Below are 12,576 nucleotides of genomic sequence, written 5' to 3' on the forward strand. Positions count from 1 at the left end.
TGAATTAATAATTATCTTATTGAATACAAACTAGACATCACCTCACTGGTGTCTCATTGAAAGCAGTGAGTATCCCTCCAGGCAATTAGAAAATTTTCTGAGGATGAAGTGGTTGGACTTGGTGGTGGTGAATATCTCGAAAAAGTGATCCCTGGATCAAAGAGTCTTTATAATCCTTGAATTAGTCCTCCATGACTGTGGCTTTCTGTGGAGTGACCAATCAAACAGAAATGCTGTGGGCCCAGAGCAGAGAAAGCTATTCAGACTCAAGGGGTGGGGTTTTCAGAGGCCTATGTATTTGCTTGTTTGTTGTTCTCAGACTTTATGTATCCATGGATATATTTTTTTGGGACCAGAGCAGAAAACTCCTAAGGGGAATTTTTTTTTTTTTCTGGAAGGTATATAATTTTTTTCAAATGGAAGATAATTTTTTTCAGAAGAATCTATCATAACTGAGAGTACTAACTTTATCTCCTAAAGGTCACACTTCTAATCTGCTAAAGAAAAAAATATTTGTTGATACTTGTTAAAGGTGGTAAGGCAGACTTTATTTTGTTTTAATTTAATTTTTATTTTACATTGGTCTATAATTGATTTACAGTGTTTCACTAGTTTCAGGTATACAGCAAAGTGATTCAGTTATACATATGCATATATCTATTCTTTTTCAGGTTATTTTCCCATATAGATTATTACAGAATATTGAGCAGAATTCCCTGTACTATATAGTAGGTCCTTGTTTATTATCTGCTTTATATATAGTCGTGTGTATATGTTAATCCTAAACTCCTAGTTTATCCTTCCCCTACCTTTCTCCTTTGGTAGCTGTAAATTTGTTTTTGAAGTCTGTGAGTCTGTTTCCATTCTGTAAACAAGTTAATTTGTATCACCTTTTTAGATTCCACATATAAGTGATATCATATGATATTTATCTTTCTCTGTCTGACTTAATTCACTTAGTATAATAATCTCTAGGTCTATCCATATTCTTGTTAATGGCATTGTTTCATTCTTTTTTTATGGTTAAGTAATTTTCCATGTGCCACATCTTCTTTATCCATTCCTCTGTCTGTGGACATTTAGGTTGCTTTCATGTCTTGGATATAAGTGAGTAGTGCTGCAATGAACATTGGGGTGCATGTATTAATATCTTAGTTTTCAAATTATGGTTTTCTCTGGATATATGGCCAGGAATGGGATTATTAAATAACATGGTAGTTCTATTTTTAGTTTTTTTTAGGGAAACTCCTTACTGCTCTCTGCAGTGGTTGTACCAATGTATATTCCCACCAACAGTGTAGGAGGGTTCCCTTTCTACACACCCTCTCCAGCATTTATTGTTTGTAGATTTTTTGATGATGGCCATTCTGACTGGTGTGAAGTGATACCTCAGTGTAGTTTTGATTTTCATTTCTCTACTAATTAACAATGTTGAACATCTTTTCACATGCTTTTTGTCCATTTAGATGTCTTCTTTGGAGAAATATCTATTTAGATCATCTAAAGATAGTAAGACAGACTTTATTCAGGACCATTGTGACAGTATAGGGACCACTGAAAACAGTATTTTATGACTGGGGAGAGACATTGGACTCAACTTTGATACAAATTGGGCAAATGGGAATTGATAGCAAAAGAACAGGGTAGGGGTCAGTGGGTGGAAAATGACAAGAGGAAACACCAGGGATAAGAGGGGTTTTGGCTAAACTGATCTAATATGATTCTTGCTGAAGACAGGCCAGGGTGATCAGACATCACCTGAGGGACCGTGGAGTATGAGGAACCTGATCCAATATTGAAGGTGATCAGATATCACAGGTGAGGCTTCTGATTAAACTAACTTAGTGCTCTTGCTAAAACTAGATTTTTCAAGGACGTGCGCCCATGGGCCTTGGAGAAGGTTCAGGAACCTGAATAAAGTGGGGTCAAGCAAAGAATCTTTGTGAAGTCTCAGAAACAGAAACCCATAGGAAAAGCTGTTAGAGACAACTCCAGTCTGGTCAGGTGCAGTCATCTGCAGCTGTAGGTCAGTAATAGGCCTGTATGGAGTGAGTGTAGTTATCAGTCCTTTAAGTTGTGGGGTGTGGCAGACACTGCTTTCTATACTGTTACTTTGTTACCATGCACACAGCTAAACTACATTATCCAGCCTCCTCTGCAGTTTGATGAGCATGTGACTGAGTTCTGGCCAATGGCATGTGGTTTAAAGTAATGTTGTCATTTCCAAGCCTGGTCCCAAGATCTCTCTTGATTCTGTGTTCCTTCTTCTGTGTGTCCCTGGCTCAGAGGTGAAGCCCAGGGAGCTTTGTCAGCTATGGATTACAGATGACAGAACCCCAGATAGAAGAATCCTGGTTTTCTGAATTGTCTGTTGCAGGAGTGCTGCTCAAATTTTATGTGTAACAGCACTTTACTATTTTAAGACTTTGGGATTTTGATGTTTTTGTTACTATGGTTAGTCCACCTGTTCAATATACAGGGGAAGGTTGTCATTGTTAAGCAGAGCATCTTCTTGTTTCCTTAACGGAAATGAATGTCTAGACTCAACTGAAGAGTGCTTTTTAGAAGTGTCACAGTCCTCAGCTTGTAGCCAACATCAGGTGGGTACTGGAATCTTCTGGAACAGGACTGTTAACATGTGAGTTGTTTCATAGAAGCATCTCAGGTGACTGTTTGGATGAACTCAGGAAATGTGCATGTGCATATGCTCAGTTGCACAGTTGTATATAGCTCTTTGTGCCCCATGAACTGTAGCCCACCAGGCTCCTCTGTCCATGGGGTTTCCCAGGCAAGAATACTGGGGGAGGGGGTTGCTTTTTCCTTCTCCAGGAGATCTTCCCAACACAGGGATTAAACCTGCATCTCTTGCATCTCCTGGACTGGTAGGCAGATTCTTTACCAGTTCAAGAGATGACCAGTCCTAAGTAAGTTCCAATGACTTGCTGGTATGCTTTTAGGAGTAGACCCCAACTCCCTTCTCAAGTTTCCCAGAGTACTTAAAAATCCTCATTATTAGAATCCTTAACTAGAGGGCTAGAATATTATCTTGGAAGGTTTATATAAAAAATGCATCTAGTTTATCTAGGAAACATACCAGATTAACCAATCCATACCCACTAAGAGCATCTTGCTTCCCAGATTCTTATATTAAAGGGATGACACACTAGTGAAATGAATTTTTGGTGAGGGCAGAGTGGGTGGGGAGAGTGGGGAGAATGAAGGGTGCTTATGGAGGCAAGGAAGGTCTGATTTGGAGACTACAATTCAGGGACTGCTGAGTCCTGGAAGGGTTGCAAAAAGAGCAAGGAGGGCTCTGTAAACAGGATGGTGGAGATTGAGAATAGGAAGGAAGTAGGCAGACAAACTTTGTCCCCATCATCAGGTTTGTCTTATTAAAAAAAATAAAGTTCAGAACACTATTCATAAATCTTTTGGGTTTTGTTACAGATTAGAGGTGAACTATTAACTTTTCTGTTACTTACTAATAGCAAGGAAGAGTTCCTTTTTCTTTTAGATGGGATAAGTAAGGTATATATTTTCTCTATTCTTAAATTGATCATACCCTTTACTGAAGAAATTCAAAGATATTTAAATTTCTGTTTTGGGTCATGCCTAAGACTAACTGATGGCATTGGTTGACTAATAACTCAATCAAAAAATGGTGAATCAGAAAAAATTACTATGTAAGAAGCTTTTCCAGAATAGTCTTTATGCCATAGCCAAATATTCTTCCTCATCTTTCTCCTCATCCTCTGGCATCTCCAACTTTGGCAGCTTTAGAAGTTCAAAAATCAAGCTTTAGCTAGTGAAAAGCCTCTGTCTCAGCTAAAGTAAAATTAACAACTTATTCCCTTAACATAGCGCTGCTGATTTCAGGCACATATATTGGTTGGGGGGACTTGCTTCCCTGGTAGTTCAGCTGGTAAAGAATCTGCCTGCAACTCAGTAGACCCTAGTTTGATTCCTGGGTCAGGAAGATCCCCTGGGGAAGGGATAGGCTACCCAGTGTAGTGTTCATGGGCTTCCCTGGTGGCTCAGATGGTAAAGAATCTGCCTACAAATATGGGAGACCTGGGTTCGATCCCTGGGTTGGGAAGATCCCCTGGAGGAGGACATGGCAACCCGCTCCAGTATTCTTGTCTGGAGAATCCCCATGGACAGAGGAGCCTGGTGGGCTACAGTCCATGGGGTCGCAAAGAGTCAGACATGACTGAGCGACTAAGCACACACACTCATAATGTTTGGGAGCCAGTCAATGATGTGTTTTGCAGTTTTGCATTTGGCAATTACATGCATGAATCTTTCTCACTTAACTAATGATTGAAGCTTCTATTTTTACATTAACCTCTTCAAGAAACCCACAGTCACCTTTCATTAGGAATCTATAGACTGTGAGCTCCTTGAAGACAGAGGCATCTTCAGCTATTCTGTTGTCCTGACAACAGTACTTACACATGACAGGCAGTGAGTAAATATTTATTTAGTGAAACAATCATTTACGAAGCCTCATCTTTTATTTTTTTTCCCTTCACCCTGAGAGAGCTAAGCAACCACCTTCACTAAATGCTTTCCCCCCTCAAATAGATTTTCCTGAAAGCCAAATTTAGTGAATCTGAGAGTCGAGATTGATCATAACACATTGCTCCTAACTCAATTTTCATCGAGTATGTGAGGTGATTTTCACTAGCTGCACTCTGATTATTTTTTTTTTTTCTTTTTTTGAGGGATTTGGCATAGATAAGTGTTTATTTTTCTGGCTAACATACACAATCCTTTGGCATTTGCCATGGAAAAGACCCTACCTAATCTTTAGGCTACAAGGAATCATTCGTTCAGATGGAACTAACTTAAATATTCTCTGGGTTTCCTAAACCTTGCATTTAAGCTTCTGTGATGACTTTGTCCTCACTTCCTTCTCTGTGAACCTTTTCTTATCCATGTTTCTTGAGGTGGACTTGAAGAGTGTGTTAGATCGAATGTTGTCAGCTGCAAGGAAAAAGAAAACCAATGAAATGTGCTGTAAACAATCGGGCATTTTTTATGATGTCAAATAATAAAAAGTTTGAAGACAGGAAAGTTAAAGAGTTGGTTCATTTGGAGGCTCAACCACATGAAATTCTCAGTCACTTCCATTTTTCTGCTTTGCCATCCTCGGAATATTTGTTTATTGGGTTGACATCTTTTTTGTGATCCCAACAAGGTTGCAATAGTTCAAGACATCACCTTCTCACCAGCCATGCTGAGGGGGGAAAATGGACTTCTGTCATCTTGTACATTTGATTTCAGGAGCCAAAAAATCCTTTCTCAGAAATCCTTCTACAGATCTCCCTTTAGTCTTATTGGCTTGAACTGGGTCACATGCCTATTCTTAAACTAATCATTGGAAGAGAATTGGAATTACCACCACTAGCTTAGATTAATTGGAGAGGAGCCCTGTCTTCTTTGAAGTATAAAATTAGGGTTATGCCCTTAAGGAAGAAGGGAGAAAAGGGCTTTCATAAGTAGTAAAGGGGAGATGATTCCAGTCTCTCTAGGAAAGCTTTGACTTCAAGAATGGAAGTGGTGATCATTCAGCTGGAAGCCTCTCTGGGCAGTTCCCAGTGGGACCCCAATCCTTATCCTTCCATAGTAGCTTTTCTGCCTTGGACTCAGTGATATTGTGCTGTGGTTTGTCTCACCAGTATATTAACTCTCATTCTGAGCCTCAGGATTTCCCGGTGGGCAATTATAAGATATTTTTTGACCAAACTTTATTAAATATTCAAAAAGAAACAGAAATTCAGAAGTTGGAAATGAAAGAGTCCTGTCTTTTGCCTAGGTTAATATCAATTCTAAGAGGTGCCATTGTTTGTTCTTTAAGACCTTACACGGGCAAATTAAAAAAATATACAGCTGTAACATGTTTAAAGGAAGAAGTGAACAATGTTTTTGTAATTAAAGCTACAGCCTGGGCCCTTCTGAGTGACGTTTCTCTGAGTTCTTTAATCCCATACTGTGCAAGTCATCCGGGACCAACCTATAGACATTGGGGATGCCTATTGCTGAACCAGAGGGGATTGTTCTTGGATGTGGCATAATAGATATTCAACTTCAAAGCACCAGACAGTGATGATTTTTTCCAGGACATTGCATCCACTTTTTTTTTTTAATAAAACATATTACTGTTGTTATAAATCAGTGAACATGGTTCATAATAGCAATAATGCCCTTGGAACCTGTTAATCCTGCCATCAGAGAAGGGTATGCCAGAGCATTTGCTGCCCTTGGCTTCACCTTGGGCTATTAACTAACAAATCAGTTATTAGCTGGTGGTAATGACCAATTTTCAAGAGATGATTGCTTAAATATTGCCCACCTTGAAAAGAGAATTATTACTCAACCGAGAACTGAACTCTTATTTTCAACTCAGTAGAGCTAATGATCTTATCTCACTCTGTAGCGTCTCCTTCCCCCAACGCTCTCACCCCCCCACCCCCGCCCCCTGCACTGACCCCCTCACCTCATCTATGGCTATGAGGTGTGTAGAGATCACATGGTTACATAACTGCTTCCCTCTCGGCCTCAGTGACTTGAATCCAGGAAAAGTTCCATATTTAATATTTATTCACCAAGCAGCAGTGGATGAAGACAGATGGTAATGAAATCAGTCTTGCTGAAAGTGACCACAATGATAATAGATTCTTTATGATGTCCAGGAATTCTGGACTCTCAGTCTCTGCTTAAATGCATGTTGGCGCCAACTCTGTCGTCTTAAGCTTTAGTGTTCTTGTCATCCTCCTGACCTCTCCTTAGACCAGAGCAGGCAGGCTGTGCTAAAGGCATCAATCTGTCTTTCTCCTCACATAAATGCTTTAAACACCTATAGCCACAAATGACTTGCCAGCAGAGATGTTCCCAAAGAGGAGAAATGAGAAGACAAAGTAAAGGGGCCCCTTCAGAGCCGGTGCAGCAGCTGCTTTTGCTGGGACTCGTGACTGGGCTGGTTTTGCCCGTAGTGCCCTTCACCCGAAGCTAGTTCTTCTGAACACCCAGGTTACAAGCGGGGCTTGTTGAGGATTTCAGAATTATTGCAAACTGGGAAAGAGATTGGGGCAAGGAGGATAAAGGGGGAAAAGAAGGTATGTAAAACAAAGCTATATTGGGAAAGAATCAGTGCTCCTGTCAAATGAGTAAACCCAGATTGCTGATTGCACTGGAGATACCAGTATCCTGGGTCAGGCAAAGCTTTTTAAAGCAATCTGGCAGCCCTTTTAGTAGTAAGAGGTAAATCATTCTGACGTCCCTTGCTATTCAACGCATTAATCATGTTGAATTCCTTTGTTATTCTGGGGTCCAGATCAAGTATAGTTCTATAGGAATTCCATTGTAATCTAGTATTAATTAATCTCTGTTTTGTGGTGCCAAAAACCTTTCCCTGCATTTGTTTGCTTGTACATCAGTTATTAGCTTTTTTAGTACCTAACTCTAGCTGTGGAACTGTTACTCCCCCCACCTCCGCCCCGCTCTCTCATGTTCTTTTTCATCTCAATCTTGGAAATTGTCATTTTCTTTGGGTACGGAAGTGTTTTGAGAGGTGGGAGGTGAGGAGGATGAAAGGGCTGATTGCAATTTCTTTAAGCCAATAAAAACTGAGGCTCAAACTCTAGCCCTGACACTTACTAGCTGTATTACTTTTTTTCTTTTTAAGATTTATTTATTTTAAGGCTGCACTAGGTCTTTGTTGCTGCGCATGGGCTTTCTCAAGATGGCTGTGAATAGGGGCTACTCTTCATTGTGATGCATAGGCTTCTCATTATAGTGGTTTCTCTTGTTGTGGAGCATGGGCTCTAGTAGTTATTGCACATGTGCTTGGTAGTTGTGGCTCGTGGGCTCTAGGGCTCTGACTCAGTGGTTGTGACACATGGGCTTAGTTGTCCTCTGTTACATGGGATCTCCCTGAACCAGGGATCAAATCTGTGTCCCCTGAATTGACAGGCATGTATTCTTAACCACTAGACCACCAAGGAAGCCCAGCTATATTGCTTTTGAGCACATTAAAAAACCAGTGGACATAAGAATCCTTATTTCCCAGGATTTTTGTGAAAATTAAACAACAACCAGTTCTCTCTCCAGGGATGACAAAGGCAGCTCAGGGTGGGGACAGATTCTCTAAGCCCATGATGGGACTGTCTTCAGTCAGTGACAATGCGGCAAGAGCCTTTCTTCCAGGATGTAGGATGTTGGGGTAGATTATTGCTAGTGTCAGTTTCAACTTGAGAGTTTGGAGTGTCTGTATAGAAACCATGTGTTACTGACTCCAGGAAACACCTGCCTGCCTCTTGGCCCTTCCCAGAATATGCCTAAGCAACAATGGAGGGTCAGAGGCTGAGATTCTTGGCTTTTCAGTGGTAAATAATGAATGTTGCCCCAGCTGCTAGCAGACTCTGAAACCTGTTTTGAGATGCAGAAGGAGAGGAAAAAATATCCAATATGCAATTTATCTGGCCCATCATCTTTAAATAGCTCTCTTCAGATTTCAAAAGGGGTAACTCTATCCTCTTTCCTGGCTGGCTTTCTGCATCCTGCTGCAAAACAGGACTACTGGCCCTAGATTTTGACCTGGTATAAAAAGCAGTATATTTTTATGACCTGGTAACAGTCACATTTCTACACCATAAAATATTAAAGCAGGCATGACAGTGTCTTTAAGATCTTTGAGGCAGGTGCTATCAAAATGTGCCCCTTTATTATTTATTTATTTGACTCTTTCTGTATAGTGAAACTTTAATGCTTCTTAGGCCAAATAATTAAATTCCATTATGGAAAGTGGGGATTGTTGGCGAAATGAGCTCACTCTGGCTATTAGACCCTTGAGTCCCGAGGGGGACACCATGGAGGGGAGTATAAAATCTGACTTATGCTTATATGTAAGATATGCAGTATGACCTATATTGGGCCCATAGGAGTGATGCTACATAAGAAAATAAACAGGGAGGGAGCTGTTAGAGATCCTGCTCTTCTAGCCAGCATCCTTTTAGAGCAGGGATCTCTCTGCTGTGGCCCTTGGACCAAACACTACCTCTTTTTGTATATTCTATGGGCCGAAAATGGTTTTTGCATTTGTAAATTGGTTGAAAAAAATAAAAATAAGAATATTTTGTGGCATGGAAAATTATGTGAAATTAAAATCTTACTGTCCATAAAATTTTGGGGGAGGACACAGCTATGCCCATTTGCTTACATATTTCTGGCAGTTTTTGCTTTCTAAAAATTGAGTGGTTGCAATAGACACTGTAGCTGCAAAGCTGAAAATACTCTCTGGCCATTTGCAGGAAAAGTATATGGACTCCTGTCCTGGAGGAATTTGGACTTGGACTCTGAAAAGGATAAAATTGGTAGTACAAGAGTTCAGAGTGCTTTATGCTGTTGGCACATTTGGATATTGACTTTCGATGTTCGTTAACATTATTTTCTGAAATGGACAGATAGGCAGGTTAAGGGAAGAAGATAGGGATTTTAAAAAGTAGTTTTTGGATCCCATAGCTGTTTTCCCTAAATGCAGCTCCCAGGGTGGCATACCAGGTGACATCCTCTCCCTCCCTTTCCAGTGCTTCCTTAAGTCTTCTGCTTATCATTTCCAGTGCTGCTACCTGAATCAAAGTCATGACCATTCTTCTTGGTCTTTGACCCCTTAAATTGTCCATTTCCATACTTGTTCAATAACAGTTCACTCTCTACATAACAGTTGTAGTGGTTTTTAAAAGACAAAAATCAGATTATTTAACGTCTTTCAGGTTTTTGTATGAATATTCCCTCCTTAATTTAAGTCTCTGTTCCAGTGACACTCTCTGAGAAAGGCTTTCCCTATCTGCTCTTTCCAGAGTAGTCTCCATCTCATTCCACTATCATTTATTTTATTACCCTTTCATTACTCTCTTAGTATTTGTCACTGTCTTACATTATCTGAGTTGGCTTACTGAATTATGTGTGGTTTCTCCCATCAGAATTGAAGCTTCATGAGGGTAGGTATGTCGACTATCTTATTCATTAGAGTATTTCTAATACTCATACATTTCTCACATAAGTACTCAAGAAAAGTTTCTTGTGTGAATAAATGGATCAGTCCTTCTGGTAGAAGCTCAGTGCAGCATTGGTATCACACCCCGCCTGTTTGTTACTCCAGGGGCATGATGATTTTCTTAATTTCTTCTTTGTCTCTTGCCTATCAGTATATCAGGAAGCAACATATTGACTAGAGAATTGCATTGAGGGTCAATTTATGAGAGTTTAGTCCTGTGGTTTGTACCTTAGATCACCCGAATAATCTGATTTCTTTCTGGATCCTTTTCATCATCAGGGACATTATGAAGGTGGTTGGAATGTCCAGATGTTGATATTAGCTTCATCTTTAAGAGCTTGGGCCATGGAGTTAGACTGCCTAGGCTTAAATCCTTAAATTTCTTTGTGACTTTGGACCGGTCATTCAAGTTGTCAGTGCCTCAGTGTCTTCATCTCTAAAGGAGCCTTAATAAAAGCACTGACATTATAGTTTGTTGTAAAGTTCAAATGACACTGTAAATATAATACAGGTGCTGAGCATGGTGCCTGCCATATGGCAAATACTCAATAAATGTCATCATTGCCATTATTATTGTCAGCTGAAGATTTCCTACTTAATTATTCTTTCATTTATCTAACAAAAATTTTTTAAAAATTTGCTGGACTTAATTATTCTTTCATTTATCTAACAAAAGTTTTTTTAAAAATTTGCTGGACTTTGCTAGATTCTGAGGATGAAATGGTTAAAACAGACATGTCCCATCCTCAAGAAGACAAAAACTTACTCAAATTTTTGTTTTTTAGTGTCCAGTTCTGGGATAGTATCCAGAGCTTGAGTGATGCAAGGCACATGTAATGCATACTTCTTTCCTTTGAATCACTGCCATAGACTGAGTGCATGTGTCCCCCACACTTTCATATGTTGAAATCTAATCCCCAGTGTGATGGTAGTTGAAGGTGGGACTCTGGGAGATGATTAGATTTTAAGAGTGGAATCTTTGTGAATGGTATTAATGCCCTGCTTCCCTGGTGGCTCAGATGGTAAAGTGTCTGCCTGCAATGCGGGAGACCCAGGATTGATCCCTGGGTTGGGAAGATGCCCTGGAGGAGGAAATGGCAACCCACTCCAGTACTCTTGCCTGGAAAATTCCATGGACCGAGAAGCTGGTAGGCTACAGTCAGTCCATGGGGTCGCAAAGAGTCGGACACGACTGAGTGACTTCACTTTCTTTCTTTCTTTCTTTCAAAAGAGACCACAGAGAGCCTTGTGAGGACACAGAGAGAAGACAACTGTCTATTAACTAGGAAGTGGGCTCTTTCTGCTGCTGCTGCTGCTGCTGCTAAGTTGCTTCAGTCATGTCCGACTCTGTGCGACCCCATAGACGGCAGCCCACCAGGCTCCCCTGTCCCTGGGATTCTCAAGGCAAGAACATTGGAATGGGTTGCCATTTCCTTCTCCAATGCATGAAATTGAAAAGTGAAAGTGAAGTCGCTCAGTCGTGTCCGACCCCATGGACTGCAGCCTACCAGGCTCCTCCATCCGTGGGATTTTCCAGGCAAGAGTATTGGAGTGGCATGCCATTGCCTTCTCCGAAATGGGCTCTTACCAGACACCAAATCTGTGGGGATTTTGATCTTGGACTTCCCAGCCTCTCTAACTGTGAAAAACAAATATTTGTTGTTTAGGCTACCCAGTCTATGGTATTATTGTTATAGCAGGCTGATTGAACCCAGATAGGCACTTACTGTCTGTTTGGGCAGGTCAGATCAATACAGGTGGGGTTAGTCTTTGGCATCAGTGGATAGTACTGACCACAGGTTACACAGGAGAGAGTATGAACATTACAGAAGAATTAGGATCTAAACAGAGTCTTAAAGCTTTGGATAGGTGGAGGAGCAGCAAAGGACAACTAGAAGCAATAATGATATGACAGTGGTAAGGAAGAGTCTCTTAGACCTTGGAACAAAGTAGCCTACTGGAATGGTGAGAGAAAACATAACAGACTCTCAGTAAAACTTGCTCTGATTTCATCTTAAAATAGCATTATTGCTTCTTCATCATGTTGACATAATCCCTCTCGTTGATTCATTGAAGCAATTTTCTCATAAGTCATACAGCTATGTGTGGAATTTTATTTTTTTGTCTTCAACATTAGCTTCAAATTATTTTAGAACATTTTTTATTTGAAAAACAGTTTATAATTATTTTTGTGAAAGCTTCCAAATATACATGTTGACCAGGACAGTTAGCCTCATTTTATGAATGATGTATCACAGGTGAAGTGTCAAAAAGACAAAGATTCTCACACATGAAGAATGACTTGAGAAGGATGTGAAACAAAGACCCCCACAGAGCTGGATAATGACAAACACTGGGGCATGACCTTAGGCTGCTAAGGCTTCGCACCTGGCTTTAAACTTTACTATGAGACCAAGGCAACTTAATGAACCTGTCTGAGTCTCAGTTATATCATATGAAAAGTGAAGATAAAAATACTCATCAAGGTCCCTATGGAAATCAAATCGAACAGTATTTAC

This window comes from Muntiacus reevesi, chromosome 1 (genome assembly GCF_963930625.1).
Source record: "Muntiacus reevesi chromosome 1, mMunRee1.1, whole genome shotgun sequence".
In the NCBI taxonomy this organism is placed as follows: Eukaryota; Metazoa; Chordata; class Mammalia; order Artiodactyla; family Cervidae; genus Muntiacus; species Muntiacus reevesi.